Genomic DNA, 27,038 nt, shown 5'->3' with positions numbered 1-27,038 from the left:
TCCTCCGACCACACTAACTGGGACGCTGCCTTGCCTTTTGTTACCTTCGCTCACAACACCGCGACGCAAGCGACTACCGGTTTTTCCCCGTTCTTTCTGTTGTACGGCCGCGAACCATCCCACCCACTCGACACCATACTTCCGTACCGCCCTGATGTATCGGAGTGCTCCCCGCTTTCGGAAGTCACCAGATACGCTGAAGACTGCCGTCAGTTGGCTCGGTCTATGACAAGTGAGGCTCAAGGTCTACAAAAAACCCGGCATGATGACGCTCATCACATAGCGCCTACGTTTCGTACTGGCTCCCTCGTGTGGCTTTGGGTGCCCCCGCACGTTCCTGGCCTGTCTTCTAAACTTCTGGCCCGGTACCATGGTCCATACCGTGTCATTGACGCAACCTCACCAGTGAATTACATCGTCGAGCCCCTAACACAATCGCCAGATTTGCGCCGTCGAGGACGCGAGACCGTACACATCGACCGTCTCAAGCCCTACTACGACCCCCTCATTGTGCCTACTCCCTGAGTCGCCAGGATGGCTACTCTTCAACCCGGGGGGTATTGTAGTGGAGCATACGCACTAACGTGTATGCGCCTTCCAAAGAGAAGGAAAAACCCCGTGCTCTGATTGCACGAGAACCTGGGCCGCCTTTTGCCAGACTTGTCGTACGGCCGTTTTTCGTTGCGACATCGTTGCGACTTCTCCGGTTCCATAAACGTCATCACACATCGATTTCCAGTGGCAGGGTATGGAAGGGGACCATATAAATCGATTCCAACGTGGTCGAAAGGGCGCACCGGACACGGTAGAGGCTGTAATAATCCGGGTGAATGGGCCGCTGTCTTTCGTCGTTGGCATAATGAACAGGACCGAATGTATTTTTTACAAAGGTGTACATGCCACGCCAGTAGTAACGCTGGCAGATCTGGTGATATGTTTTTAACACACCAGCGTGAGCATGTTGTGGGTCAGCATGAAAATACGCACATATATCAGATCGCATGTGGCGTGGTATAACCAAGAGCCATTTACGGCCATCCGCATGGTAGTTTCTGCGGTATAGTTGCGCATCCCGTATCTGGAAATGTGTGACTTGGCGGCGAAGAGCACGTGGGTACGCAGACGATGAGGAGTCGGAAAGAATGTTGAGGAGAGATTTTATCCAGGGGTCTTTCCGCTGTTCAGACGACATGCTTGAGACGGAAATGAGAGCGATGGAAAAATTGGCGTCCGAATGCAGGTCTGCGCTGGATCTCACTGGTGGTCGTGAGAGGTCGTCCGCATCAGAGTGTTTTCGTCCTGAGCGGTAGACGACACGAATGTTGAATTGTTGTAGGCGAAGAGCCCAACATCCAAGGCGACCTGAAGGATCTTTTAGCGACGCCAACCAACAAAGTGCGTGGTGATCTGTCACAACGTCGAAACTCTGTCCGTACAAGTAAGGACGAAACTTGCTCAATGCCCAAACGATTGTGAGGCATTCTTTTTCAGTTACGGAGTAGTTCATTTCCACTTTCGTGAGTGCGCGGCTTGCATATGCGACGACGTACTCTGGAATACCGGGCTTTCGTTGCGCGAGTACGGCTCCCAGACCAACGCCACTGGCATCTGTTGTTAGGTTCGGCCTGGAAATTTATCTGGGCAGACGCCATGGTGCGTAAGCCAGTCCACTGGAGAGGCTCTCAATCCCTTCGGCACCCAGTCTGCCAGACGCTGTCGAAGATTTGAGTAATTACCCAGACCATGTGACAAGCGAAGGCGAGTTCCTGACTTTCAAATATGGACCCTTTTGTCGTCTCTTCGAGCAGAAGCAGTGACTGATGCCCTCGGCGACTCATCGGGCGACGGGGAAGCTGGCGTGATCGGCGTCAGAGCTGACGGGTAGCGGCGCTTTTTTGATCCTCAAGCAAGTAGCCGACCGGCCGACTGCCTATGCCCGCCAGGCATTGTCCCTGCTAGTCGGAGGATGAGACGTCGTGTCACCATGACGCAACGACGAAAGAGGACAACAAAGACAGCATCTTCTCGGAAGAGACCACGGCGGCCACCGCAAATCACCACGCTAATTAAGCGAGCTGTACGGCAGACCCTTCGATGTACGCTGTCAGGATCGTGGGAACTCTTGACTAGCGGCACACACACGACGAGGAAGAGCCCTGCTGGCGCCACCTTGCAGTGCATTGTTCACGACTCAATATTGGAGGTTCACGTGGACCGTGCATGCTCGTCCCCTTCCCCTGTGTGTGTGTGATTGGTGTTCCACTCGGAGAGGAGGAGCCCAACAGGGCTTAAAACGACGCCGCCGAGTGCTGGACGTCACTCTGAACCATGTAACGGTTCAACCATCATGCTCGTGGTTTGTGAAACCACTAACCTTTTTTTGCTGTAAATATGTGTAAATAGTGCCATAAACCTGTTTTGTTTTCGTATCCTCTTCTTGTAAGCATTCAGTTCCTACACCCGGTTATACCACGCTACCACAGGAGACCGGGTAGTCCCCCATTCTTTACTACTGGTTGGCAGCGGTGGGATGCCATCAGCGAACTTCCTCCTGCGACCTTAACAACTGGTGGCAGCGGTGGGATGCCATCAGCAACTTTTTCTTCAACCATAACAACTGGTTGGCAGCGGTGAGGCGGACCTCGCGACATGGTGCTGTGTTGAGGTGAGTGCTTGGTCCTTGCTTTAACTTTCCAGGTTTCATTGTGTGAGTTTAGTAGAAACTGGATTGTTTCATTAAAAGTTAGGAAGATCACCTAGTCTAAGTTCTGAGTGCGTTTTAGGGATCTCCTACATTTGTGCGAAAGGCCGGACCAAAGACAAAGGGCAATCATGAAGGTATACGCACTGCTAAAAGACGAATTTTTGTATTTATGTAAAGACTTAGGTATTGAGGTTGAGGAAGAAATTGGCAGGTCACAAATTGTGACGCTAATTTTGCAAAACGCCAGTGGGGAGGCGATTAGATACGCGTTACAAGCTTTCAAAAGGTTGGCTGAACAAAAACAGAAAATGGAGGAACGCGAGGAACGTGAAAAAGAAAGAGAATTTGAGTTGCGTAAAATCGCTCTTGAGAATGAAGGCAAACGGATGGCTCAAGCGAGTGGAGGGGCTCCAGAACGAGCGAGCTAGATAGAATCATACCGCATGGATAAAATACTTAGGCCACACCAAGTGGGGGAGGACATAGGGGTATTTCTCGCATATTTTGAACAGAACTGTGTGAGGTTGAACTTTGCTCCGAACACAGGGCCACAGCGGTTGCTTTCTCTGCTGCCGTATGAAGCCGCTGAAGTGATCACGAGACTCGGTGCGCAAGAAGCAGATGATTATGAGAAAGTTAAAGCCGCCTTATTGAAGAAGTACCGGCTTTCGGCCGAGGCATTCCGCAAGAGGTTTCAAAACCCAGAAAAGAAAGATAGTGAGGGATATCCGGAGTTTGCTTACGGCATGAGGAGAAACCTAATCGAGTGGTTAAAAGGCGCGGAAGCCTACGAGAGTAAAGACAAGGTTATCGAAACCATTTGTCTAGAGCAGTTTTACAAAAGCATACCTCAGAACGTGAGGCTGTCGGTGCAAGACAGAGACAATGTAAACACTGTGGAAAAGGCGGCCGAGTTAGCTGAAGATTACACAATGCGTAGAAAACTTAGCACAGAGTACGGAGGGCCGGCCGGACGAAAAGGGCCGCGAAAAGAGTTTGTATTCAGGAGAGGCCCGCAGGCAAAAAAATTGAGCAATACTGAGGGGGAAACAAGTACGCCAGAAAACAAGGGTGAAAACCCGAACAGTGGGAGATCCCACCAGTCGCAAAGAAAAGAGTTTGAGGCTTTTAAACTTGTTAGGTGCTATAACTGTCAGAAGACTGGCCATCTCGCAGTAAACTGCGGAAATCTTAAGGTAGTTTTATCCTACATGGATGAAAGGGACCAGAACTTGGAGCTGTTACGCCCATATCTCCATGACCTGGAGGTTAACGGAAAACCCTGTAAGGTACTCAGAGACAGCGGCACCACCATGGACATTGTCCACCCATCTTACATTACTGTAGATGACTTCACTGGAGAAGTGGCATGGATCAAACAGGTTGTAGAGGAAAACAGCGTCTGCCTTCCCATGGCGAAAGTAACGATCACTGGGCTGTTTGGAAAGCTTGTGACAGAGGCAGCTGTCTCAACGTCACTGTCATTGCAGTACCCGTACATATTTTCAAACCGTTCAGACAGGACACTGCGCGAGCGAGATCAGAAGCTTGGAGAAGAAACGGTTCACGCACTAACTCGTTCCAAAGCACGTGAAATCGCGTCCAGGGCATCGGAAAAAACAATTCCAATGGAAACAGACCCAGGCTCAGGTCACCACTCAGGGGCGCAGCGAGAGTTGGCAACTGATCAGCAAAATGAAGTTTCACCGGCAAACATAGACGGAAAGCCAGCTGGTCGACAACTTGAGGCTTTATCAGCAGAGTTAGGTGGGGACTGAGAGGGAAAACCAGGCGACACACCCGTGAGCGAAACGGGGTCAGTATCGTCGCCGGCGTCAAAAAACTTTCACCGGCTAGTACAGGTAAACAGACAATCGCTGGCCGCTGAGCAAGACAGTGATAATAGCTTAGCTAAACTGCAGTTTAGCGCTAAAGAGGGGATTGCTACGGGCAATGTGACGTTACACAAGAAAGGAGGTTTGTTATATCGGCACTACAGAGATAAGAGAGGAAGGGTTCCGGATCAGTTGGTCGTTCCAAGAAAATATTGCGAGGATCTCTTGAACCTCTGCCACGGAAACGGCTGGTCTGGTCACCTAGGAATAAACAAAAGAGAGATTGCTAATGAAATACTATTGGACAGGGTGCTTCAAAGAGGTAGAGGAATTCGTAAGATCATGTGACACGTGCCAACGCACGGGTAAGCCGGGGGAAACGTGGAAAGCTCTGCTAAAATTGGTGCCTGTAATATCAGAGCCATTCCGACGTATGATGATCGACACGGTGGGTCCCCTGCCGGCAACTAATTCTGGTTATAGGTACTTGTTCACCATGTTGTGCCCTGCAACAAAGTTTCCAGAAGCAATCCCTCAGAAGGAGCTCTCTTCGACAGAAATAGTAGACGCCCTTCTGTCAGTCTTCACGAGAGTCGGCTTTCCGGCAGAAATACAGGCTGATCAAGGGACAGTTTTCACGAGCTCATTGACTGCAACGTTCCTGCAGAAGTTCGGGATAAAACTGATACATAGTTTCGTATACCATCCCCAATCAAATAGCGTCGAGAGATGGCATTCAGCGTTGAAGCGAGTGTTGTGCGCCCTCTGTTATGAGCATTAAGAAGACTGGAAAAGCTGTCTTTCGGCTACTTTGTTCGCCTTGCGTACGGTCCCGCATGAGGCCACGGGGTTCTCGCCAGCAGAGTTAGTGTATGGCAGAACGCTGCGTTCCCCACTTAGGATGCTGAGAGAATTGTGGAAAGAAAAGGGGGAGAGTCAAACTGTGGTCGAATACGTGCTGAAGTTGCTAGAGCGGCGGCTCAGTACGACGCAAGGGCTGGTAGGAAAGAACATAGAAAGGGCTCAAAAGACGGCCAAGCATTACTACGACAAGGATGCGAGACTTAGAATCTTTAATATTGGGGTTGAGGTAATGATTATAAAACCGTCACGAAAAAACAAATTGGAAGTTCATTGGGACGGGCCTGTCAGAGTGATGCACAAGCTTTCTGACACAAACTACGTGTTGAAAATGCCAGGTCGAAGGAAAGAGGTAAAATTATACCATTGTAACCTGATGAAGCCCTACATAGAGCGTCGGGGACTTGTGAACTTCACTCTAAAAGAGCTCGAAGAAATTCACTCTGAGTTCGACGAATGCATGAGAACTTCCGACTCAGAAATTAGCCTAGAAGAGGTTCTAGCTTCCTCTTTAAACACTAAAGTTCTTGAGCCTGAACAAGTAAACGAACTAAAAGAACTTCTGGAGCAGTACATAGATAGGTTCAGTCGTCGGCCGGGTAGAACAGGAATAATAAGCCACGAAATAGAATTGACATCAGCCGAACCGGTAAGATCCAAGCCATACCGAATGTCTCCAAAAACAGAAAGAGATATTGAAGGCTGAAATACGGCGCATGTTAGAGCTTGGGGTAATCGAGCCCGCTGAAAGTGACTACACGTCCCCACTAATACTTGTGGAAACCCCTAATAAAGAACCCCGTCCTTGTGTAGACTACCGGAAATTGAATACTATCACTAGGGATCAGTTATACCCTATACCCAATATTGAGGAGCAAATCGAAAGGGTCAGCGCAGCGAAGTACATTTCTACGCTAGAACTCGTAAGAGGATACTGTCAGGTTCCTCTCTCAGAAAGTGCCAGCCGTTATGCCGCATTCATTTCACGTTTCGACACCTTTAGACCCTTAGTTCTTAGCTTCGGGCTAAAAAACGCGTCTTTCAGCTTTTCAAAGTTAATGAACATTGTACTGAAAGAACTGCAAGACTTTACACTCCCATACCAAGACAATGTCGCAATATTTTCCGACAGCTGGGAGGACCACTGCAAGCACCCAAAAAGGGTATTTTCGCACTTGAGAGAGGCAGGTTTGACAATGAAAGCTGAGAAATGTAATTTTGGCTGCTCTCAAGTAACTTACCTAGGTCATGTTGTGGGGCAGGGAAGGAGGCAGTCGGCCGAACTAAAGACAGGCGCGATTGCCGGGTTTTCACGTCCACATACTAAAACCGATATTCGGTCGTTCCTGGGACTTGTGGGGTACTACCACCGTTACATCCCCAATGTTTCGCAACGAGCAAGTCCTCTTACAGACGTGTTAAGAAAAGAGGAGCCCAACCGCGTGAAATGGGATGAGGACAAAGAAGCCGCAATTCAGGGTTTGAAAGCCTTCCTCGTTTCCCGATCTGTGTTACGTGCACCGGTTTATGGTAAGGAATTTATAGTTCAGTGCGACACGAGTGACAGGGGCATGGGCGTAGTGCTTAGCCAGGTTAACGACAATCAAGGAGAGCACCCTAATATCTAAGCCAGCCGGAAACTAACGGTCCGAGAAGAAGCCTACAGCGCTTCCGAAAAGGAATGTGCCTGTTTGGTTTGGGCAGCCCAAAAGTTGTCATGTTACTTGTACAGAGCAAGGTTCATCTTTGAAACAGACCACTGTCCCCTGACATGGCTCAATCAAATGTCACACAAAAATGGTCGCTTGCTCCGATAGAGCCTCACCCTCCAGCAGTATAACTTCGAGGTTCGTTATAAGAAAGATAAATTGCACAACAATGCAGATGGCCTTAGTAGACTCGTCTTAAAAGAGCTGTTTTAGGGAATGAAAGGCCACTTCATTTTTCTACGGATTTTGGCATTGTATGACCAAAGGGGTTCGATTTATTTTATTTTAATTTTTACGTCTTACTCCATGATTGTAGTAACTTTGACAGCACTAAATTATCTCAAAATTTTAGCGTACAGATTTTTCTTTTGTTTGTATTTCTTGAGAATCCTTGAGGGTTTTAAGCGGGTCTAATGTGCTTGACTTCAGCATGGTATTGTGTTGTGTGGTTCGCCTTGCTATTGTCAATCATTGTGAGCTGGTTTGGGAGTTGGTTTCGAGTTCGCAGCTGGAGGGGGAAAGCCAGGCCATCGTCCTCGTCACCAACCATTCTCTTCGTGCCGAGCGGTTGGAAGCGCTGGCCAGCCGAGATATTCCGGGCGGCGGAGGAGCTGTTAAGTTTGGCCTGGAAATTCATCTGGGCAGACGCCATGGTGCGTAAGCCGGTCCACTGGAGAGGCTCTCAATCCCTTCGGCACCCAGTCTGCCAGACGCTGTCGAAGATTTGAGTAATTACCCAGACCATGTGACAAGCGAAGCGAGTTCCTGACTTTCAACTACGGACCCTTTTGTCGTCTCTTCGAGCAGAAGCAGTGACTGATGCCCTCGGCGACTCATCGGGCGACGGGGAAGCTGGCGTGACCGGCGTCAGAGCTGACGGGGGAGCGGCGCTCTTTTGATCCTCAAGCAAGTAGCCGACCGGCCGACTGCCTATGCCCGCCAGGCATTGTCCCTGCTAGTCGGAGGATGAGACGTCATGTCACCATGACGCAACGACGAAAGAGGACAACAATGACAGCATCTTCTTGGAAGAGACCACGGCGGCCACCGCAAATCACCACGCTAATTAGGCGAGCTGTACGGCAGACCCTTCGATGTACGCTGTCAGGATCGTGGGAACTCTTGACTAGCGGCACACACACGACGAGGAAGAGCCCTGCTGGCGCCACCTTGCAGTGCATTGTTCACGACTCAATATTGGAGGTTCACGTGGACCGTGCATGCTCGTCCCCTTCCCCTGTGTGTGTGTGATTGGTGTTCCACTCGGAGAGGAGGAGCCCAACAGGGCTTAAAACGACGCCGCCGAGTGCTGGACGTCACTCTGAACCATGTAACGGTTCAACCATCACGCTCGTGGTTTGTGAAACCACTAACCGTTCTTTGCTGTAAATATGTGTAAATAGTGCCATAAACCTGTTTTGTTTTCGTATCCTCTTCTTGTAAACGTTCAGTTCCTCCACCCAGTTACACCACGCTACCACAGGAGACCGGGTAGTCCCCCATCTTTTACTACTGGTGGCAGCGGTGGGATGCCATCCAGCGACCTTCCTTCCGACCCTTAACACTGTGTGCACTTCAGTGGGGGCACTTGGATTGTAATGGCGTAGAATGGGTGGCGACCTAAGTAGGCGTCGCAGTGTAAGGAAGGCTTCGTCACATGCCGGGGTCCTGTTAGAAAGATTAGCTGAACCATTCAGTGGTTGCGTAAGTGGGGCTATTGTTGATGCAAAGTTGTGGACGAAACGGCGAAAATACGAGCACAAGCCGATGAAGCTCCTAAGTTCTTTGAGTGAAGTCGGCTTCGGAAAATTGGCTACGGCTCGAAGTTTGTCCGGGTCGGGGCAAATTCCATCCTTTGACACAACGTGACCAAGTATAGTAAGTTGGCGAGCCCCGAAGCGGTACTTCTCTAGGTTAAGCTGGAGGTTTGCCTTAGTAAGGCACTGAAGAATTGTGCGCAGGTGGTCGACGTGAGTAGGGAAATCAGGAGAAAATACGATAACATCATCAAGGTAGCATAAGAATATCTGCCATTTAAGGCCGCGTAAAACGCTGTCCATCATTTGTTCAAACGTTGCAAGTGCATTGCACAGACCGAATGGCATAACCGTGAATTCGTATAGGCCATCCGGCGTAACGAACGCTGTTTTGGGACGGTCACATTCTGCCATCGGAACCTGCCAATAACCTGAACGTAAGTTCAACGAAGAAAAGAATTCGGCACCTTGTAGGCAATCGATAGCGTCGTCGATGCGGGGAAGAGGGATACATCTTTCCGTGTAATTTTGTTCAGTCGCTGGTAGTCGACACAGAATCTAATCGAACCGTCTTTTTTCTTCACTAGCACAACAGGTGAAGACCAGGGGCTAGAAGATGGCTTGATGACACCGCGATGAAGCATATCGTTCACGTGCTCTGCAATTACACTTCGTTTCTTGGGTGATACGCGGTAGGGGCGTTGTCGCAAAGGAGGGTGCGTTCCAGTATAGATTGTGTGCGCGGCGGTGTTAGTTGGACTTAGTGCCTTTTGAGGAAGGTCAAATGAATCACGTAATTCATGCAGAAGGGTTATTAGCTGGTTCCGTTGATCCAGAGGAAGCTTGATGTCGATGGAACGATCGAAGAAATCCGAGGAGTAGTCATCCCGCGTAAAAGGAGGAGTAACAGCGTTCAGTTGAAGTTACTGGCCAGTGTCGGGGGACTCAATAGGCACAATAACGTTCTCATCAATAGGAATAACATAGCCCAGTGTTTCGTGAGCTCTTAAGGTGAGAGGGTATGAGCTAGGATTGCAAACGACAATTCCGGAAGTATCTTGGTGAGGTGGCAGAACGGCGTATGGCAGAGACGTACCGTCGCGGCGACTTAAAACGTCAGATGGGGAGAACACAACGGTAGAGCTGGAGAATTCAGTGCGATTGACGGGGACAACGATGGCACTAAGAGGGGTGACATCTATGTCGGAAGCAACAAGAAGCTTGCCAAGGTGAGTGAGCTCATTGTCGGTAGATGGCGCATCAGAAAACACAGAAAATTCCATCTGCGCGCGAGCGCAGTCAATTACGGCATGGTGGCGTGGCAAAAAATCCCATCCAAGTATCACGTCGTGGGAACAAGTGGCCAACACGAGAAACTCGATGTGGTACAGGACGTCCTGAATGATTACTCTCGCTGTACATGCTCTGACTGGTTGAATAGGTTGCGTGCTCGCGGTATTCAGCAATACGTCGGAAGGCGGCGTCGTTACTTTTCGTATTGAACGGCAGAGTTTTTGACTCACCGCAGATACGGCGGCACCCGTGTCAACAAGCGCAAGAGTTCGTAGACCTTCAACAAACAGTTCCAGAACGTTTGTGGGGGATGGGCGAGGACTTCTACAATGCGACAATTTCGCAGCTCGTGCCTCCGGAGCTGCGGCAGTGAGTTTTCCGTCTCTACTGGGTTCTGTCGGCGACGCAGCGGGGACGGGGAACGGTAGCGGCGTGGTGAGGATGAGCGACGGGGACCAAATGGTCGGTAGTCGGCAGCAGGGTAGTGGTCTAGTTCGGATGAGGACGGGTCGCGTTGCACTGATTGTCGGGCGTATTAACGGGGCATTTCTCGTTGCGCGTTGTACGGGGCCGGGAAAGAGTCGTCAGTGTACCTCGGAGCTGCAGCCGGGCCCGTTGTGAAGCGCTGGCGACAGAGGCGCGCCACGTGACCTGGATATCCGCATGCATACCAGATTGAACGATTGTCAACTGTGCGCCAAGGGTTTTTGTTATAGCGCTGTTGTGTTGCTGGAACTGGCGTCGTTGGTACTCGTCGAGGCTGGGGAGTCGGCCGAAGTGGAGGTCGTGGAGCAACAGCAGCGTAAGTCAATGGCGCGGTGACAGGTGTTGTCTGAGAGACGGGCGGCAGTGCCTCAGAGACCTGCGCCTGTATTACCTGTCTGATAGCGGGCGCGAGACGCTCAGAAGAGGGTTCCGTTGCCGGTTGATACGACAGACACGAGAGTTGTTGGGTCACCTCCTCGCGCGCATATCGTTTGATTTCCGACATGATTTTGTTGTGGTCTCCACCTAGGGTCAATGCCGCGAGAGTTTCGTCCGTAGCCGCTGGCCGCCGTGTCATGACCCGTTGTTTGCGCGATTCCTCGAAGATCTGGCAAAGAGTGGCGAGTTCAGACACGGTACGGGGCCCTTGGCCAGCAGCATCTGGAAGGCGTCGTCGTCTATCCCCTTCAAGATGTACTTGATCTTGTCTGCCTTGATCATTGAAGGGTCAAGGCGCCTGCACAAGTTTAGCACATCCTCGATGTAGCTTGTGAAGCCTTCCCCCTGAAGCTGTGCGCGTCCCCGTAGACGCTGTTCGGCACGGAGCTTGTGTACCTCGGGGCGACCGAATACATCGGTAATGCGTAGCTTAAAAGCATCCCAAGTGGCGAATCCCGAGTGGTGGTTATTAAACCAGAGACTCGCTACCTCTTTCAGGTAGAAGGGTACATATTGCAGCTTCGATGTGTCGTCCCACTTGTTGCTTGCGCCTACCTTTTCAAATGTCGACAGCCAATCTTCTACGTCTTGCTCATCGGTACCGTCGAAAAAAGGTGGATCGCGCACGCGTAGCGCAGTGGGCACGATGACCATCGGAGGCTGGGTCGTACCTTGCTGGGTGGTTTCTTCAGCCATTTCTGGTATAGCAGGTAGTTTCCTGTTGCGGAGTTCCAGGTTGAAATACCCAGCACCTCCACCACTCTGAAACGGGGTTTGTTGGCACAAGTAGTACTTGCACAGCAGGTGTATCGATGCGGAAAGCGGGCGGCAGCAACGGACTCTGGAATCACAGCACTCGGGGCAAACGCTCGCGCTTGGCTCCTCTCGCTAAAGGCGTGACCCACTGTGGCACATAATCTTCTTCCTCTCTACAAATGGAACGTCAGGGGCCTTATTAAAAACCTTGACGATATCCGAGAACTTTTACACGAACACTCACCAAAAGTGCTGTGTGTACAAGAAACACACCTGAATTCAAAACACACCAACTTTCTTCGTAAATACGTTATTTTCCGAAAGGTCCGTGATGATGCCATGACATCATCCGGAGGTGTTGCCAATATAGTGAATCAAGGGATTGCATGCACACACTTTTAACTCCAAACATCTTGAAGCAGTGGCTGTTAGAGCTGTGCTTTTTGACAAACTCGTAACAATTTCCAGTCTTTACGTACCTCCAAGCTATCACCTACAAAAACATGAATGTCAGTCATTAATCGATGAACTCCCGGAACCTTTTGTTATTAATATTGTGTCAAAACACGGAAAAACGAGGCCTTAGGTATACACTTTTTTCCCTTTTTATTAACGAGGGTCTCATACTGGCAGACTTGGTGCCATTAGGTTGTATACGAGGGACTATAGGTCAGCGGCCGCTCGTATTAGGTTCACGTGCTATGTGACGTCACACAGGCTCATAAAAGGGTGTTTTACACTCTCCACTGTTGCTACATATGGCGCTGACTGACACTCCCACGTTTAAACTTACATATAAACCCAATAAAGTGGCCGGAGGATAGCCGCCATGATAGCTCAGTGGCTAGAGCATCGAAAGCGTTATTCAAAAGTCGTAGGTTTGATTCCTGCTCATGGCAATTTATTTTTTTCACCCACTTTTCTTTCTTCTTATTAACATTACATTGGTTCTAATAACTTCCCCTATACATTCCTTAGCATTATTTTGTGTTAGATCGCAATAATATTGTGTCAGAACACGGAAAAACGAGCCCCTAGGTATATACTTCTTTCTCTTGTATATATATATATATATATATATATATATATATATATATATATATATATATATATATATATATATATATATATATATATATATATATATATATGTATATATATATATATATATATATATATATATATATATATGTGTGTGTGTGTGTGTGTGTGTGTGTGTGTGTGTGTGTGTGACGCTATGATGAATGGGTGACGTGGCCTGGCTCATACACCATGTTTATTCTACTGTCCTCCTCCTCTGCCGCTACCAACCATCGCTTCATACGTCACACGATTCCCCCTCTCTCCCGAAAGAAGGCATGAATTATGAACCAGAAAAAGTAAACAGGGAGAGGTTGAAAAGCCACAAATGTCAAAAGTCACAATTGGTTCTATGCTCCAGAGAAGTTCCGTAAACTTTCAATGACTTCAATGGAGAGTGCAGCAGTCCGGTTAACGCAGGAGTTCTGGTGGGCGAGGCTGACTGTTGCGTTCTGGATGGCATAACCACACCCTTGACATCTTCACTGATTATGACACGATTTGAAGTCTTGTGAGGAACGAACAAGGCTTGAAATCTGTGTAGCATTGGATTGACGGATGTCTTTGGCATCGGATGCAGCGCCGTCGTGGCAACAGACACGTTGCTTCTAAAATGCGTGCTTCTTGACGGATTGTGACGGCGTGATGCCTGCGGGCTGGCGGTATGCAAGAAGTGCTTCCGCATCTTTCCTGGCGTTTTCCGTGGTGTTGCGGTCTATGTAACTGCTGGCGCAGGGAGCGTCTCTGGCGACTTTCCTCTGTGCGAGAAAATTTGATGTCTTGGAATACTTTTTGTGTTAGAGATCTTATTTTCCGCTGTTCTTCAATTGGTGAGTGTGCTTCCGTTGAATTTCGCGTTCGTCGATGCCTTCGTTGCAGTCTATTTTATTGTCGCATAAGGTTGCGCGCTTGGCTATGCTTGCTTTGCTGATGCTGCTCAGGAGATGGCTGTATTGTCAAGCCTACCGGAATGGGACATTCATTTACTTTGAGGTTTGACGCGTCCTGTAGACAGCTGATGCATGGTGAACAGGTTTCTTGCTTATCGGGCATGATTGGTGGTGCGCCATCATTGCTAGCCTGCTCTTCAGAGGCTTCTGTGACGTGGTTGATTACGGACGCTTCTGAAAAACAACTGTGTACGAGGTTTGATGTACGATTTGCTTCTGAATTGGTTCGATTCTTGGATTGCTGACCACTGCATGAGGGTACCACATGTGACGTTACATCACCAGGTTGAAAATGCAAATTCTGCGGTGTTGTGGAAATGAACTCTTGCGACAAAAAACATTCAGAGTTGACAGATAGTTCATCAGGGGCTTCTTCTTCGCGGCTCACTATGAGTGGTTCTTGCGCCTGGTAGCATGCGACGTTCGATGCGTCTGAGCCTTCTGTGTTTGGAGTTTCTGGTGGCTGCGCACTGGACGGCAACACCTTAACAGGAATAGCTCGGTAAGGTTTGAGTTGTGAATGGTCCTCTTTCTGTGCAACTAACGATGCGAGGTGTTCTGGCGCATGAATCTGGGTGGTAAATCCAGGGCTTGGCGTTGCATCGTCCGAGCTCCGCAGCTCTATCCCGGCCATTGTGAGCGTGCTAGATGTGAGATACACATTGTGAGTCACGAAAGAGCCAAGCGATGGAAAACCAGGAGGCGGGCCAAGTCTGCGAGATGGGGAGTAAGCTGCTCCAAGGCGTGAAGACTGATTTTCACTCTTTGAGTCATCTTGGCGTTGTTTGGTATTTTCCCCATGTGTCAGCTGGTCTACCATGAACAAGGTGCCCTTATGACACGAATAGTGACCGTTAGGAGCCTTTGAAGAGCTGCGTCGTAGAAAACCAGGTGGTGGACCATGTATGCGAGACGAAGCATGAAAGGCATCAGTAGGGTGAGCGACGTCTCGTGTCGTATGCTGGTGCCACGACTTTGGAAATGCCGACTTTCGTGCACAAGGGAGCTGCGCTTGACGGTTGGGTTTTTCCCAATATACGCATGGCCTTCTGTAAGTAAACGCATGTGCCACTTCGTCTTGAGGCACTTGTCGATTCGCGCTGGACTTTCGAATGCTTGAGGATTGCTTAGGAAATTGACGATAGTGTGCAGTTGTCTCTAGATGGTTGGCAATGAGTAAGTCTTGGTCATAGTCATTAAAACGGGTAATCATCTCCTCTTTGATTTTTCGCCATGACTCGTCGTTCTCGAATATGTGAATTAGGTAAAATTTGAATGCCTCACCGGTGACGTAGTCGCTGACGTTCGTAACCATCTCCCGTTCCTACCATGATGCAGCGGTTGCGTGGTGCTCGAACAGGTCGAACGAGTCCTGTACAGGTCCATCGTCCGCTGCTCCGGTGTACTTGGGGATGGGAAGGTCGCCTGCTGGTGCTGTCATAATGCTGGTCTTGGTGTAGTGTTGGGATGTACTTTCTTGGCCCACGTCCGGTCACTGCGTCTTGCTGAGATGTTCGGAGATGGTGGCTGGTTGATGAAGTGGCTGCCAGGTCTTCATCCTGTCGACTCGTGTGACGCTATGATGAATGGTTGACGTGGCCTGGCTCATACGCCATGTTTATTCTACTGTCACTTTTTCCTCCTCTGCCACCACCAACCATCGCTTCATACGTCACACACACACACACACACACACACACACACACACACACACACACACACACACACACACACACACACATATATACATACATACATATATATATATATATATATATATATAGAGAGAGAGAGAGAGAGAGAGAGAGAGAGTTAAGCAGATTTCCGTGAGAATGGTAACCCGACAGTTTCGACCTGAGTCTGGCCTTCGTCAGGTACATTCTGCTCGCGCTAACATTTATAGTATTTTGAGTAAAAAATGAGAGTTAAAGAACGGCTAAGATAGAAAAACAGAAATAAAAATAACATAAAAAGAGGAGTAAAAACGATAACGTTCCAGGGTTCACTGTACTATGCGAGTGGCGTCGTAAGTGGGTATTTTCTTAGAAGTGTTGCGTTCAGTATAGTTGGGTGGTGGTCCCTTTATTGTAGACGGTGTCTTGCGGCTACGGTAAGGGCTTGCGTCTCGTGGAAAGCTTTTTTTTTAACCGGCTGTCAATAATCAGGCATCGGAGCCGGCGTCCCGAGACTCCAGGGAGGCTGCGCAGCGCTGTCTCATTTTAAAGGGGTACCAGGCTGTGTTGCAGAGACACGAGAACGGGCGTTTAAAGTGAATACTATTTTGTTCAGGGAATCCACGTTTGTAGGCTTTTAGTTGTGTATGCGGTGGCTGTTCGACATGCTGGTCTTACAATCATTCCGGCTAACATTTTCATGGGAAAACTAGAAACCGAATGTTTGTCCCAAACTCCCTTGAAACCGCTCTTATACAGAAGATACATTCACGATATCTTTTTCTTTAGACTCACAGCGAGGATGAACAGCTAAGCTTTATCGATACTTAGAATACTGTGAATCCAATCATACACTTCACACACACCTACTAAAAAGTAACCGTAAAGTTCCTTGAAACACGGGAATAGAAGATAACAAACTTTCCACAACCCTCGATCGCAAACCAGCTGATCGACAACAGTACCTCCATTACCATAGGTCGCGAAGCACTCGTGACGTTTTTCTGTGGCCTTTCCAGCCCTTCCAGTTTAGCTTCCAGTGTTTTCGTCTGGACGAGAGAAGAGAGAATGCAAGTGCAGCATGCGACAAACCTTTGTAACTCCACTCGCACTGGGCGGATTCTTAAAATGTTTGCGGCTTTGAATTCGTGAGGCAATAAGCTATTCCAGTGAATTTATTCCATGTTTGCTTGAAAGAGTGTTTCAGGGTCCCTTTAATTATCCAAAGTGGCTGCAGAAAATCTCGCGAAGCTGATATGTGTACTCTGCGGGCTACAATCGAAAGCGTGAGTTTCCACGTATTTTCACGAAAACTTCGCGTCTCACAGGAACGAATCCGCTTTATCTTGTCACGGGCGCTCCTATATATTTACTGATGCAGGAAATTTAACATACGAAATGGTTTGTGTTCGTTTCTTGCTAACGCGTTAACACTGCGGCTAGCACCACTGAACAAGGGAGCATTAGGAGTGTCTGCCTACTGATTATCCTTGAGAGGACGCTCCTGAATTCTGCTAAGCGGCGCGACAGTCTATGAACATTGCGAGTAGTTCCGTTCTGCCTTAGTCAGTTTATGACTTGCACAGGCGATGACTTGTTGGCATCCATTATGTAGCTGTACAAGTACTGTGTCAATGCCCACACCACTATAGCATCAGTGTGTATAGCAGAGATAAGTAAAAACTTTAACTCGCTGAAGGCAGACTCACACTCAGATATCCATGCGAAGGGTTTGTTTTTGCGTAGACGTAAGCGGATGAGCTAGACGTGCGGAGTCTTTGATTAAACGGTGGAAATACGAGCAAAGCTCCAGGAGGCTACGGAGGTATTTGATCGTATTCGGTTGGTCAATGTCACGGACGGCGGCTAGCTTGTGAGGGCCGAGACGGATACGATAAAACGCTTGTTGTGCGTTTTCTTGTAGGCGAGAAAAAGCACGACAAGCGTTTGACCCTCACCCGAGTGACACTTTTTAGAGTTAAGGATAAGTCCTGCATGACGGACGCAACGGAAAATAAGTTCAAGCCATTAATTCTGCTCGTAGAATGTATTGACATAAATGACCACGTCATCAAAGTAGCACATACATATCTCCCGTTAAGGCCACAAATAATCGTGTCCATGAATCACTCAAAGGTTGCCAGAGCATTACACAAGCCCAAGGGCATTACAATAAACACAAAGGGACCATCCGGCGTAATCAAGGCTCTCTTCTCTTTGTGTTGTGGATTCATAGGTATTTGCCAGTAGCGAGAGCACTAGTCTACAGATGAGAAATACGGAATGTAGGCAGTCAATGGCATGGTCTATTCATGCAATCAGATAGACATCCTCTTTCGTAACTGCGTTGCGGCGTCTATAGTCGACGCAAATTTGCCACGAATCATCGTTTTCTTGACCCGTATAACTAGAGCTGCGCAAGGGCTAAAGGACTCTAGGATTACGCCTTTCTGTAGCATCTTCCTAACTTGGTCATCTATTACTCTTCGCTCGGTCGGAGAGACTCAGTATGGTTTCTGTAGAATGGGAGTCGCGGCCCCAGTATTGGTGCAAAGGTGCACGATCGATTCAGGTGATCAAAGAAGGCGCTCCCGTTCCGCGAAGTCAAAGACGGATGCATAGCGTTCAAGAAGCTCGTGAAGCGCGCGTTGATCGGACGAGGGGTGCTATTACTTTATCATGCTGTTGAACGTTTTTGAGTGGTCAGAGAATGGCGAAGTTCTGTCGGTATTTTTTCAGCAACTTCACGAATACTCAGAGTGGTATTCTCTGCGAAGTACGCTAGCTTGAACACCAGAACAACAGTCTTGGAGGACACATTCACCGTCCAGACGTGAATAGAACAGTCAACTAAGACGATAAGTGAACGAGACACAAGAACTTTTTTTGCGTGTTCTAATAGCCCGGCTCAATCAAACCACAGCGTAAACTTCACGGGTACGAGATAAAATCACTGGAACAAACTTTGCAGCTCGCGCAGGCAAAAGAGCATCGCTGCACACGAAAAATACTTCAAGTCGATCAGATGGCATTTCCTCAAAAGCATCCGGTAGAGCATCAGTTCTAAGAGAAATTTCACCCGTTCTGCAGTCAAATGTAGATACACAGTCTCGCAAAAAGTAAATACTAAGAATTACATCATGCGTAGCAAGTGCTAGTGCGGAGAATTCAGTTTGAAACGCTTGTTCACCTATGATAACCAAAACTGAAAAGACTCCAATAGGTCGCAATAGTTTGCCCTTCACTCCACAATATGTTGACTTTCGTTCATGGCGAATATACTTGCTGTCCGAAGCAGCTCTCGGGAGAAAGGGACATCGCAGACACAGAAACACCAGTATCTACTAAAGCGAAAGTACTAACGCATTCAACACAAACACACAATTTGTTCTTTAACATGACGGCAGGTGGGGGAACTTGCAAGGAATATGTCCTGCGGCCTTGCCTTCATCGGTTGCACCAGCTAGTTTCTCAGCTGGGGCGTTTTTGGCGGGCGGCGTAGTGAAGGCGATCGATGCGTTCAAGTTGGTATTTGAGTCAGAGGGCGGTCAGACGGCGGAGACGCATTCCTAGGTACGTACTCTCGAGGCGGCGGATGAAGAGGGGAGGATTGGGCGGGTGGTTGCGAGGGTATGGTATCTTGTGTGTGATTTTGGTACACGCAATCTCGCGCTGGGCGTTGCAGACGACGCATGCAGTAGGGACGTTTACAGGACGCAAGCTGAAAGCAGTCATGAGGCAAGCGAGTGCAAAACTCCAATCTACAGCTGATAGACGAAACCTCGTAAAAATTTCAGACGGTTTAAACGATGTCTTAAATGGAGATACGGCAGGACTAGCGACCACACTGGCGAAAGGGGTCGATGACATGTGTGCCACTTCTCCTCAGGTACAGGTAGTGATATGCACGATACTGGAGGTACCGGTGTGGGACGGCAACCTGCAAAAATCTGTTGTCAACGCAAACCAAGAGATATGGCAGATGAGTCGAGAGAAAGCCTTTGAGGTGGTGGATATAAATAGAGAGGTGCATAAGTGGGGTGGTTTTCAACAAGACAGAATTCACTTCGATGGGCGGCTAGGTCATGAGGTGGGTTGGTGACTTGCATGACGCGCAGTAGCTTTTTGGGGGGGCACGCGGGCCCTTCGGGGTGCAGAGTAGCTAGTAACAACAAAAACAACCAGGGAGACTCTTTGACAGGTGGTATGGACAGATACAATTCCAAAGTAGAGACCGGGGCAGATATAGACGTAGCCACAAGCACCGAGCCAATTCAGACACAGGGTATATTAACATGCAGGGTGGCATGAACAGGCTGAAGTGGAAAGAGATGGAATAACAGCTAAGGGAGGACAGGCCGATGGAATACGGTTTTGTAGAAACACATCTTAAGGACATGGAACAACCTCCTAACAATCCGGACTACGCGTGGGAATATTGTAATAGAACAGAAGGCAGCAGAAAGGGGGGTGGTATTAGGGCATTCAATCATAAAAGCACAGGCTGCCAAAGGGTCAAGCAGGAGTGCAAGGAACAGTTATGGCTAGACAGGAAGGAGGCAGGGCAAATGACACTCCTTGGTTTGGTGTACTTGTGGACGGGAACAAAAGCCAGAGAAGAAAACCAGGCAATGGTAGAGTGTATAACAAAGGACATTGAGGAGTTAGGAGAATAGTGAGAGATAATTATACTAGGAGATATGAATGCTCACATAGAAGATATAGATGGGTATACCGACCCAACAGGCAAAATGATCACGGATATGTGTGAAGGCATGAATTGATCATTTGCAACAGTACCGAGACGTGTGAAAGGCAAATACCATGGGAGGTAGGAAGGCTGCAGTCGACGATAGATTACGCACTAATGTCAGATAGGATGTATGATAAGCTCAGGGGAACGCACATAGATGAAGGTGGCTCCAGAAGTCTTGGCAGTGATCACAAACGTATCAAGCTAAGTTTTGGAAGAGCCGTGAAAGTGGGAAGGAGACAAGATGAGCAACTACAGGAACATTTTTATTCAGAAAGGTGAAGAGAAATAGCTACTAAACAAATTGAGAAAGAAATCACTGAGGATAATAAAACAGTGCGGACATACACGAATCTAATTGGACTCTTTGAGCTAGAGCTTGCTAAGGCGCGTGACAAGTCACCCCGGAAAAGAAGGCGCAAACCCAAGAGTTGGTGGGACGAGGAAGTTAAGATAGGCATAGCAAAACGCCAGGAAGCCTCTAAAGAACACAGGCATGCAAAGCAGCGGGGTGAACCGGCATATGATGTTGAAAGAAAATGGGAAATCTTTCTAAGGTGTAGAAGGGATACACCCCTTCTGATCAATGAAAAAATTAGAAGAAAGGGAGCTCAGTGGCTGGCAGAAGAACATAAAAAAGATGGAAAGGCAGCTGCAAAATTTCGGAACCATCTAAACTCCCTAAGAGAAGAGACAAGCCTAGAGCAGAGGTTTATAACTACAGCTCAAGGTGCTAGGCTAGAAGGGGACGAAGCTATTGAATATATAAGAGTTTGGGTGACAAAAAAATTTCAACAAAGAAGTGATTTATGCACCATAATAGACAAGGATGAATCAAGTGGTGCAATGGCTCCATTTTCACAACGAGAGTGGAAAAGGGCTGAGAAGAGGGTTCCTAGTAGTACATCGACAGGCCCAGATGGCATTCCAATTGTGCTGATAAAGACATTAGGTCCGAAGTGTAAGCTGGCATTGAGAGAGGCAGTAGGCAAAATAATAATCGGTGGTGAAGTTCCCGATGGATGGAATCTTAGCAGGATAAGCATGATCTATAAAAGAAAGGGGACAAAGATGACATAAACAACTACAGTCCTATAAAAGTGACATCAGTGGTCTACAGCCTGGCGATGCTGATTATGAAGGGAAAACTGCAGGCATTAATAGAGATTGAAGGGGTGCTGGGAGAACTGCAGAATAGGTTTCGGAAACACAAGAGATTGGAAGACAATCTGTTCTCAGTGACGCAGCTCATCGAAATAGCAGAAAAGGAACACTAGGTGTGAAAGATGGAGTCACTAATATTTTAAAGGATATCTATAAGGTAACAAGGCCGTTATAAAGTGGGAAAAAGAGGTAACCAAGCCTGCAGAGGTGAAACGGGGGCTAAGGCAGGGGTATTCTCTGTCACTCTTGTTATTCATGATGTGCCTACAAGGATTAAAGGCCAAATTAGAGGGACGTAGACTTGGCTTCAACCTCTCTTTCGTCAAACAAGGATAACTCATTGAACAGGCACTACCAGCATTGATGTACGCCGATGATATAGTACTAATGGCCGACATCAAGAAAGATTTGCAGAGACTGATGGACATCTGCAGTAATGAGGGAGAGAGGTTAGATTTCTGATTCAGTAAGAAAAAATCAGCAGTCATGATTTTTAATGATAACTAAGGTATTGAACTTAGAATACAGGAGGGCACGCTAGCGATAACAGATAAATACAAATATCTAGACGTATGAATAAGCAGGGGGTCGAGTACTTAAGGAAACACGAAATATACGTGACGACTAAAGGTAACAGGATGTAGCGGTGATGAAAAACAGGGCACTGTCGAATTACACTAGGTATGATGTTGTGAGAAGAATATGGAAAGGGGTCATGGTTCCTGGTATGACGTTCGGCAATGCGGTCTTGTGCATGAGATCAGTAGTTCAAGCAAAATTAGAAATTAAGAAACGTGGAATAGGTAGGCTTGCCTTAAGAGCTCACGAGAATACACCAAATCAGGGAGTGCAAGGTGATATGGGATGGACATCATTTGAGGGCAGGGAAGCTAGCAACAAGATAAAATTTAAGAAGCGATTGAGAGAAACGGGGAAGGAGCGTTGGGCTAGGAAGGTTTTCAGCTACTTGTACATGAAGAATGTCGACAAAAAATGAAGGAAGCGAACCAGGAAATTGACTGGTAAATACTTAGAAAACAGCAGGAAGCCAAACCAGAGAGAATTATTGGTTAAGAAGAAGGTGAAGGAAGCGGAGACCGATATGTGGAGCATTGTCATGATTAAGAAGTCTGCACTAGAGATCTATCGAACTTTTAAGCAGGAAATTGCCAAGGAAAGGATCTATGATAATACTCGGAGTATTTCTCTACCATTTGAGGCCAAGACGGGAGTATTGCGAACCAAGACATATCGGGCCAAATACGAAGGGGTAGACACGGTATGCAGTGCGTGTGGAGAGGAATAGGAAACTGCCGAACACTTGATAATGTTCTGTAAAGGGCTTCACCCTATAGTTCAGGATGATGGCGCAGATTTTTTCAAAGCACTGGGGTTTAGGGACAGAGAGAGCAAAATAGACTTTAAGCGGGTAGAATTAACTAGAAGGAGGTTATCTGATTGATGGCTAAAGTCAAGGCACGAGTGAAAATTAAACCCTTCACTGCAAAGTACGAGTCCTAAACCTCACTATTTAAAGGTAAAAAATTAATCTAGCTTTTGGTCCACTAAGTATTACGGCTTGGCGGCGCTGGCCACCGCCAGATCTAAAGGGTACAGCCATATCAATCCATCCATACACACATCGCGTTCTGGCTTCAAACACCCGAAGTGGATCTACTGATGCCTCCGTTATGCAGCGCATGGGCGCCGCCATTGCACTGTGTTGTAGAGGCGCTCTCGTCGGGGCCAAGTTTCAATTCTAAAATGATCAAATACTACATATTTACGTACCTCTACGCATAAAAAACAATTTGTTCTTATAGCAAGTACTTTTTCTTAAACATCCCAACGGGTCAAAAGCACTCGGCGCAACGTTGGCCCGAGGTCACTGGCCAGCTTTGCAGACGTTGGACTTAGGTCGGCTGCCGAGGCCTTCCCACGTATGGGGATTGACACTGGCCTCACGTCGGCCGATGTTATGGCCATCAACATGGGGCCGACCTTATTTGCCGACCTGGCCAAGTGCCAGCCTCAGTTGCGCCACGTTCGGCCCGGTGAAAATTAGCACGTGGCCAGCTGGTGGCCACTAGGGTGGAGCCTGTGAGGGCTTTAACGCCTTTTTTATTTCCTAAAATTTTCACGTGTACTGCATTGTATACATCTGAATGTTCACCCACAAACCCACGCACGAGCACACATAAAGTAGGATTGCAAAACCTCCCACAAATAAAATTTCAGCTCATCTAGTAGCAGCCACTCTAGATCATAGATACTATGAATACTAGCATCAATAATACTAGCATCAATGGCATAGATACTAGCATCAATAAAGCTCACGTCACAGGTACAGGGACATAAAACTTTTTGTTTAGACGAATTCTTCGCACGAACACCTATGGCAAATTGTGCATGCTCTCTCCGTGATGCCTGCGTGATCGGCTACCTTCCTTGTCTAAGGTTTCGGCCAACCAATCCTTTGACATTGCAAATGTCCTGTTTTGATGCATAAACATGATTCACCATGATACAGCTTGCAAATACAAGAAAATCAGTAAATACAAGAAACGTCATGATAAGATCAGCCATCAAGGCTTTGAAGCACGACTCAAAGATTTCTTAGCAAAGAAGTTGACTTGCTTCCAAGCTAATGAGTATGACCAAAGGTGAATGGTAGATTAAGAGGCTCGCTTCTATGCTGACACTAATTAAACAAACAGACAATCCAACCCAGCAAAACATTGGTGAAACTATTTACTTACTTTTAAACAGCAGTGGAAACATTCTGACCTACGCTGAAATGAGCTAAATTGGTCGGGAAAATGAGCGCTTTCCATCAGTACGCAGAACAAGCTATAAGCCACGGAACCCTCAGTTCAGTGACGCAGCACAGCAATATTTTCAGCCTAAAAATGATAGAAGCAGCATGCAAAAAGGCAAAGTGATCACTCATTCAAAGGTAGTGTCCAAATATAGCTTTGCGTGCAGCGGTAAAAGTTTCGCAAGTCATGGCATGCTATTGCTATAGCTCCAATAGTGTAGCAATTTACTAAGATACTGCGACACAAATACTGTGCTTGTCTTCATCGCACCCCCTTCCCCCCACGAGATCGGTGTCAGGGTGTCGGTAATGAAACTGCAGTTCAATCAAATGCGTTTCTGTATTAAGTCAGAGCGTAACGCTGCCAATATTTCACCTCTCATTAACAGCAAAAAGAAAGAAAGCATGGTCAGAATATTTTACTTTTTCTTGTTAACAATGATTTTGCTACGTTCCATTTTCAGGCCTAACACCTCTAAGCCTCACACGATCACTGCACGGGAGTGCGTATAAAGGCAGGTGGGAGAGCTTCTTAAGGGTCACGGATGTTTACCAACGTTCAAGGGAGACGACTTTGCGCTTTCTATGTCGTATTAATGTTCATTTTACGAAAAATTGGGGCATATATACTCACCGAACTTGGAACCACGCTGTTGGCCCGTTGTCTTCTGTCAAATCAGCCATCCAAGTGGTTGCAGCCGCCACTACTATTCCACAGATGAGTATCTTCATCTAGACCGTAGTAGCGTATTTTAAAAATGCGAAAAAAGGTAAATTTATAGTTGTGGAACAATTATGTTACCTTTTCTTGGCACACTTACTTGAAATGTATGCGTAGAAATTAATTTTTAGCTACAATATTACACCTTATACAGGCTTCATGTGTCACATACACTGCATGTATGCCCAAATCAAATTAATGTCACTGCCCATATCTCAAAATAAAATGAAAACGCAGAATAGACGTGTGTTTCTGCTTACATGACATTACAATACTACATTTTAAAAATTTTCACGAGTCAATCTGTCACCGGAAAAACGTGCGTTACCTGCGACGTGGCTTCACGTGGGAACGAGTCGCTGACTGAATAGGTAATTCTGAAGTTGTATCACCCGGTAACGCAAACCACGTCGTTGTGATGAAAGAAGGCAAATACATCACAGCTACCTCCCTTGTGTCTTCGTACCTAGCCCAAATATTAGTGCAAAACACCTACGAGTTAATAGTTTACCACAGTTACATTTGACAGGCATCATAATTATGGGTGTGGTTTTGCTGTAGTGTGACGAAGAAAGCGTCAAATAAATAAAAAATACTTCTTTTTCTGCCACAGCCTCCTGGCATACCTGACATGGAAGCAGCTGTGTACAGTGGGCAAGGAACCTGCTACATGACATTCCATGTGAATAAGCACCCCCGAGTGATACATGTGTTATGGGGTACCAATAAATATATGTATGAAATACTGCGGTTCACTAGTTAACTGAGTTTATTTGTTTACTTTAAAAAAATTTATGTATTGCTTATGCTTATGAATATCTGGTGATGTTACTTGTTTTTCCAGACTGCCATGCAACGACAGGAGGATTACCCCCGAATGTCCATTCTGCAAGCATGTTGAAACATCTGAACGTCCACTACAACAGGTCATCTCGAACCTCACACATGCAATGCTGTATTGGTGAATGTTTCACCACGCATGTCGTGCCGGGGTGCTTTAGATTGGCCACAAGCATTGGCTATCTACCACGGCATAGAATTCACACTTCAATAACGCTGAAACTTAAACACTATCAGTGAGATTGTGTGGTACTGCTGGGCTCAACAGCACGGGCTTGATCCCTGCCACAGTGGCTATATTTCGATGGGGGCGAAATGCTAAAGACGCTCGTGTGCTTAAGGGCTTGTATGATTCGCCTGCTCCACATGATCCACTTTACGAGGTGCTGCACCTTGCCATTCGTTTCAGTGGTGCAGTAATGACGTCCTCTTAGCCGTGTCATTCGTTTGAAAAAAGTGCAGGAGAGGTACAACACTAAAACTAGTTCATGATTTTCCTGTACCTCCTACTCAGACGGCGCTGGTTTGGTGCAGCCGCAGGCACAGCTTAACAAACGACATAGCATTAGATGTAGGCGCCGTACACGCCTCTACAAACGCGGCGTGTTTTGCCAAGATGTTTGCACCTCATTAAATTAAGTGAACAGAATTAAGGATTCCGCTTTGTCGGCACCTTGTCATTCACTTGTGATGTCGCACTGCTGAACTCATGCTGCACAAGTTCTCAGCTTCTCGTGCACAGCTGTGAACCAGTTCCGATTGATGCAGGTGAACTAAACTGACCCTTAAATGATGTAAGATTGAAAATATGAAAAATCTGTCAGCATGAGGTGTCAGAGCACATGTTTCGACAAGCAGTCTTTTCTCCTGCGAGGCTACAAAGTCATTTGTTTTAACCCGTTGAAGCCAGAATCAATATCTAAATTTGCCCACTACTGAACGACTCATGATCACTTCATTGTTGGCATGTCAACTGTAAGAAATTATTGATTTCATTAAACGATGAACACCCCCGCAGAGAGGGGCATTAACAGGCTTCCCGACATTTAGTTGTCTTGTGACAAAGTTTACAAACTACACTGTTTTGTCTTAATTACTCTGTTTAGCTCATACAAGTTTACGAAAAAGATGTGCCAAAGCTCATGAGGCTACACTCTGTTGTATTAGCTTTGCACATATGCTCCATGGGCTCCTAGAATA

At 47.3% G+C, this 27,038-nt stretch overlaps 1 pseudogene; it reads left to right on the top strand.

The window, feature by feature from the left end:
* Positions 1–4,017: 4,017 nt before the first annotated feature.
* Positions 4,018–23,524, top strand: LOC142814459 (uncharacterized; annotated as a pseudogene).
* The last annotated feature ends 3,514 nt before the right edge of the window (positions 23,525–27,038 follow it).

Source organism: Rhipicephalus microplus, chromosome 4, assembly GCF_043290135.1.
Source record: "Rhipicephalus microplus isolate Deutch F79 chromosome 4, USDA_Rmic, whole genome shotgun sequence".
NCBI lineage: Eukaryota > Metazoa > Arthropoda > Arachnida > Ixodida > Ixodidae > Rhipicephalus > Rhipicephalus microplus.
Note: the sequence above shows the minus strand (reverse complement) of the source record. Positions and strands in the feature narration are given on the sequence as shown.